This window comes from Urocitellus parryii, chromosome 7 (genome assembly GCF_045843805.1).
Source record: "Urocitellus parryii isolate mUroPar1 chromosome 7, mUroPar1.hap1, whole genome shotgun sequence".
Classification (NCBI taxonomy): Eukaryota; Metazoa; Chordata; class Mammalia; order Rodentia; family Sciuridae; genus Urocitellus; species Urocitellus parryii.
This window is the reverse complement of record NC_135537.1, coordinates 126697961-126704543: the sequence shown is the minus strand read 5'-3', so window position 1 is coordinate 126704543 and position 6583 is coordinate 126697961. Positions and strand designations below refer to the sequence as shown.

The window sequence follows — 6583 nt, the reverse complement described above, 5'->3', positions numbered from 1 at the left end:
GTCCCTCATCCACTCACTTCCACAGTCACACCTGTTCTTTGTCATCCCCAACAACCACATCTTCCTCAGAAATGCGATTTAAAGCTTCCATCCAATCACCACCACTTTTAGGTCTTCGTCTTCCAATGCGACAATGCTTTGATTTCATGGAAACTTCCAAACTTCATCTCACTTATCTAATTGCACAGCCAAAAATCCATAGCTGATTAGTTTAATCACTTCTGTGAGAGGAAAGAAATGATCCTCCTCCTCCTTCTTCTTTTTTTTTTTAACTGTACCCTTACAACACAACACAGATTTCTGTGACCCCTAAAGCATGGGGGTTGCTTCCCTCCCACAAGCACATAATCAGTTCTCCAGCAGATACCAACTCATTTCTGTTCTGATACGACCTACCTAGAAATAGTGTCAGGTCCCACAAGACTGACCCCCCCACTTCCAGTGCCTTTCCCAAGGCCAGGGGGTCAACGGTGCCTCTGACCAACCAGCTATAAATCAGAGGTTCCTGTGACCCTCTTGTCAGGCTTGATTAATTTTAGAGCAGTTGAGAGGACTCAAGGAAATACTTTACTTTCAATAACTGGTTTATGATACAGGATATTACAAAGGATGCAGATGGAAAACGTGTAAAGCCTTGTAAAAAATAGTTTCCATGTCCCCTCTGGGAAAGACGTACCCAGGGATCTCCACACGTTCAGCTATCTGGAGGTTCTCCAAACTCTGCCCTTTGGGTTTTTATGAAAGCTTCATTATGTAGCATAATTGATTAAATTATTGACCATTAGTAATCAATTTAAACTTTAGTCCTTTTCCCCTCCCTATGACTAATCATGCCTTAGTCTTTGTAGTGATCCACCCCCATCCTGAAGCTACTTATGGGGGGAGGCCAGCCATCACTCAATTCATTAGCATCAAAAATACATTTTTCAGTTTGGAAATTTCAAGGATTTTAGGAAGGAAGACCAAACGCACATTCCCCAATTTTACAGTTTCCTTGAAACTGTCATCAAAAATAAAAATACAAGACCATAAGATGAGAGAGCCCTCCCTCTCTCATCTCATGGTCTTGGCCCCTGGTGAAACCCAGCCCTGGCTGAGCCCACTTATCTGTCTTCTCCATTATCTGCATATGAATAGCAGAGCTTTGTGACTTTAGGTAGAAAATCACAGATCCAGGTTCACTGCTTTGCTTGAAAAATCACAGCCATTATTGTCATGTGAGCAGGGCACACTGCCTGAGGCATCTGTTACCCTTCAGTATGAAATCCCCTCCTCCACACCCTGACGTGACTGCTTCACAGAGATTCCTTTCTGTTCCTCCCCTCCCCACTCTCTCGCCCACATACTCAGTTGGTGATCTCTCCTCCTGCTGACTGAGAAAATGTCAGATGGGAGCCCTCCCCACTCCCCGCCAGCATCTGTAAGTCCTCATTTTAATTCATTCCCTTTCCCAGTCTTCTGGCTCCAAAGAGAGGGCTTCACCACTAACCGGAACTTGGTCTCAACACTGATGTCTAGAATGGTATTCCCCTTTGCTTACCCAAGGGCTTTGATTCTCCCTGTCCTCAGTCATTCTGGATGGGAATCTATAGCTTCAACTGCTTCTATGATAAAATAAAGAGAAGTCTAAAATCAAAGATCTAAATTTTCTGCTTTTAGAAATTCAGATAAAGATTAAGAGACGTTACCCCATAAGGGCTGCAGCTCAGTGGTAGAGTGCTTGCCGGGCATACAAGAGGTTCAAATCTCACAGCACCACCAAATGAGGGGGTGACGCTAAGAGTAGGGAGAAGGAAAGAAATAATTAGATAAGCTTTTTAAATAATAATAATGACGATGATGAAATTAAAAACAATGAAGCCCAAAGTTACTTCTTTGAAGAGGTCAACAAGTTAATGATCCCCCAAATTGATGGAGACCAAAAGGGAGAGAATACAAATTTTCAGCATCCTAGATGAAAGAGAAATGATTTTTATAGATGGTATAGTTACCAAAACACCTCAGAGGAACTGCTATAATTAACCTGATGTCAACAAATTTAACAATGTATTTGAAATGGACAGATATCTTTAAAAAATACAATTCCCAAGACTGATACAAGAATAGGATTTAGCTACCAAAAAGTTAAACTTATTACCCAATTCACCACAGAGAAAACTTCAGGCCCAGATAGTTTCATGAGGGAATTTCAAGGAGGAACCAATACCAAATCAACAGGACCTATTTCAGAAAGTCGAGGAATGGATTGCTAATAGAATAATCTGGATGAATATCATGAACTTTCTGCTAACCCAAAATTGCCACACCAAAAAAAAAAAAAGTTATATATTTTAGGATTCCATTTAAATGATGTTTTAGAATATGTAAAACTAATTTCTTGTGGGAAACTTTAAAACTTCCTCTGTTGGAATGGGGGAAATTTATACCAAGGGCTTTTTCTAAAATAATGGGATCAGGTTAAGGTTACAGGAGTATTAAGAAGATTGCATGTAAGAGTTTTGAATTTAAATATATGTAAATTTAACAAATAAACATTCCAGAAAGAGTGTGAGTAGGTGGAAGTTGAGACGGAACAAGAATGGCAGAATGTTTGCGGTTGTTGAAGTTGGATGATGCCTGTGTGGGAGTGTATGGCTGGCTTCTGTTTGTGTTGTGTGCGCTTTAAATTCTCCATATTGAAGAGCTAAAGTGGAACAGTTGTGAAGTTGGATTTATAGAGCGAGACATTGTATTTGCGCAACACCCCATTTCCAATTTGCGTCGTTCAGATTTGTGCAAAAGAGAGGACATTTGTAATTTCCTTCTAGTCTTATATTTCAAATTGTCCTAACCGATACCGATACACACTTTTGCACCCAGATTTTCTACCCACGTTATACTGTAAGCAACTTTGCAGTTTTAGAGTCTTTGGGAATCATCATTTTTAATGGCTACCCCTCTGGCTTCTTAATGCTGAAACTCAGATTTTATCTCATTATTTTACCTATATTAAATGTTAGGGCTACTTAGAGCAATGCATCTCCAAAACACCCCTCAGGTATTCTCATTTAATTATTTATGGTATTTATATTCTTCTTGTCCCCAGGAGGCTTTAAGGTGGCCTACATAAAAATGCAACATGATAAAATACATTTAAAACCTAATACAAAAAATAAAGAGAAATGAAATGAATATTTTGTGCAGCAACGATCACACACCCTTCTTCACTGAAGAAAAGCTTAATAAAACACATACCCAGAACAGAAAACGAGGGACAGTGATATTGCCGTATAAGGTGCGCAGGGCTGAAGTAACCTCAAATGCTCACTGGAGGGTAGACAGCAGGGTGGCTGATCCAAAGATGCCATACCAAAGTAGCCTCTTATAACAAAGAGTTACTTCTGAAGCAGTACATGTTAGGGGATTTCTGCTAAGCTGGTAACTTTCATTTTAGAATAATGGAGTAACTTCAGATACAGGATAGAATAGCTTTAACTTGTTATTAGGAGAGCTGAGAGGCAGGCCAGAGGAATAGGCTCCCCTATGGACTATGCTCTTCCCAGCCCATTATCTTGAGCAAATGACCTCAACCTTCCCATTCTCCATTTCTTGCTTTGTAAAACCAAGGGCAACACGCCCCTACGTTATGGCGTCACTATGGAGATTTATCACAGATTCTTGGGTTCAGGTGAGGCCCCTTGTGCAGTCACACTGCAAGACATGGCAACTATGTCTCTAGCCTTATGATGCTCCTCTTCTGGGGGTGGGGGGGACGGTGGGGAGCAATGAAACAAATAAGCAACATCACTTCAGACAGTGACAGTGTCTATCAAGAAAAATTAGCATGTTGTGGAACTCAAGTAAATGGTGTGTGTGTGTGTGTGTGTGTGTGCATGTGACAGTGTCTCTCTGTGTGTGTCTCTCCCCATTTCTAAAGATATATTCTTAAGAGATAAAAGGCACTCACAAAAAGACAAATACCACATGATCTCATTCATTTGTGGAATAAAAAAATAATTGCTCTCACCAAAGTGGAGAGTAGAATGGAGGTGACCAGGGACTGGGGACGGCAGGGGAGAAGAGGATAAGGAAGGGTTGGACAAAGGGAGAAAGCTACAGATACCTATAGGAGGAATAGGTTCTGGTTTTCTGTTGCATAGTAAGATGACTATAGTGTGTGTGTGTGTGTGTGTGTGTGTGTGTGTGTGGTATATATATGTATATATATATATACATTATATACCAGAGAACCTATAGTATATAATGTATACATATACACATATACACTATATATATGCATATGTATACATTTTATACTATATATATGTATACATTATATACTATAGGATCTCTGTTATGTTTTTATACTCCACGTGTGTATGATATGCCAAAATACATTCTACTGTCATGTGTAACTAAAAAAAAAAAAAGAGGAAAAAAAGACTAGAAGAAAGGATTTCAAATATTGTTATCACAAAGCAATGAGAAATGCCGGGGTGATGAATATATTAATTACTTATCATTATGCACTGTGTACACTGTGTAGGTGCCTTAAAACATCACTTGGTTGCCCATAAATATGTAGCATTGTTATGTGTTAATTAAAAGAAAAGCAATATATTGGTCAGGGAATGCTTCTCTTTTTTTTTTTTTAATATTTATTTTTTAGTTCTCGGCGGACACAACATCTTTGTTGGTATGTGGTGCTGAGGATCCAACCCGGGCCGCACGCATGCCAGGCGAGCGCGCTACCGCTGAGCCACATCCCCAGCCCCAGAATGCTTCTCTTAAAAAGTTCTATTTCGAAAGGAATCTGAAGGATGAAAAGAAAGATCATCGGGGAACGTGAACAATGAGCCTCACGTTTGAAGAGACAGCTGGAAGGAGCAGTAGGAATGGTGGATAAGAAGGCAGGGGGCAGAGCTCATGGTGCCAGGCTCAGGGACCCAGATCTCACTGTGCGGAAGGAGAGACGTTGGAAGATGGAGGCAGTGGAGCTGCATGGTGTGATGGGTGTGTTAAGCCACCATGTGGAGGACGGATTGCAGAGCGGCAAAAGTGAGACAAAAAGGCCCGGAAAGAAGTCACTACGTTTTAGATGCTTAGGATTATACCTGGTGCATAAGGAGCACCACTAAATAGCAGTTACTTTTGGCCAGGCGTGGTAGCATACTCCTGTAATCCCAACAACTCAGGAGGCTGGGGTAGGAGGATGGCAAGTTCAAGGCCAGCCTCAGCTCAGCATCTTAGTGAGGCCCTAAGCAACTTAGGGAGACCCCATTTAAAAAAAAAAAAAAAAAAAACGTTGGGGACGTGGGTCAGTGGTTAAGCACCCCTAGGTTCAATCCCTAGGGATTGAACTGGTGACCTGTAGGCCTTCTTTTTGGAAAAAGAAAAATTAGCTTGCAAGGTTAATGATACATTTGGACCATTCATTATTTGGATCAGGTCTTGCTGTTCTCTGTAACTTAAGTGTGCAGCTCTGTGATGTGCCAACTTGGCTAGACTCAACTCCATTCCTGGGTGTGTCACAAAGAGCTTCTAATGGGAGGTTTGGAGAGCGGACGGGAAGCCGCAGGACTTTCCCCCTTGTGTCTCCATTCACATTACAGACCAGGCACAGATCCCAGGCTGGAGCACATATTGTCTGCCTCTTTTTTTCCATACAGTCATTGTAAGAACACAGACAGCAAAATGCACCCTGAGGCCAGCGTCAAGATTCTGTAGCTCACACACATTGTTGATGTGGTGACTACAGGTCTCTGCAGTGGCTGCAACTGCTCTGCCCTCTCCCATCCTCCTTCAACTTCCCAAGCTCACAGAAGCATTATATGTTCAGCACTATGGTGAAGAGTCCTGGCTTCTACAGGTTCCGCAGACTAAGGTCAAAAATGATAAGAACTGATGTAGATTGCCATGCATGGTGGTGCATATTTGTAATCCTAGTGATTCTGGAGGCTAGGACAGGAGGATTGCAAGTCTGAAGCCAGCCTCAGAAACTTAGTGAGATGTTGTCTCAAAATAAAAATAAAAAGGGCTGGGATGTAGCTTAGTGATAAAGTATCTTGGGTTCTATCCCCATTACCCTCTACCCCACCCCACCCCCTACAAAAAAAAAAAGAAAGAAAAGAATTGATCTGGGCTTCAGCACATTCTCAATTGAACCAGTTCATGTTAATGGATTCTAGCACATTCCTTCATCCCTTTGCTTTGCATCCATCTTTTCTTTTCCATCCATCTTTTCTTTTCTGAAACTTCAAGTTTCAGAATTAAATGTGAAGAGAACAGTCTTACCTAGGGCTTCCACAAGGTCAAGGTCAATTCCAAATGTATATGTAATTTTATGTTATCTATCTATCTATCAATCTACCTGTGATTCTGCTTCTCCAATGGATCCCTGATTTAATGGATATACCAATAATGATATCAGATCCAGCAGAAATCAATTCAAAAGAAATAGGACTAAATATATCCTGGATTTATCTGAAATCTCTAAGTCTCTTTAGCTCCAGGCTCATAACAGGTATTTAACATTGTTGACAAAAGATAGGATTCAGTTCTGCACAGAGAAAATGTGGATGTGCTGAAATGTAGTTCAGTGGTA

At 40.9% G+C, this 6583-nt stretch overlaps 1 pseudogene; it reads right to left on the bottom strand.

Annotated features, from left to right (window-relative positions):
* Positions 1-5566: 5566 nt before the first annotated feature.
* LOC113184069 (small nucleolar RNA SNORA51) lies at positions 5567-5688 on the bottom strand (annotated as a pseudogene).
* Positions 5689-6583: the final 895 nt, after the last annotated feature.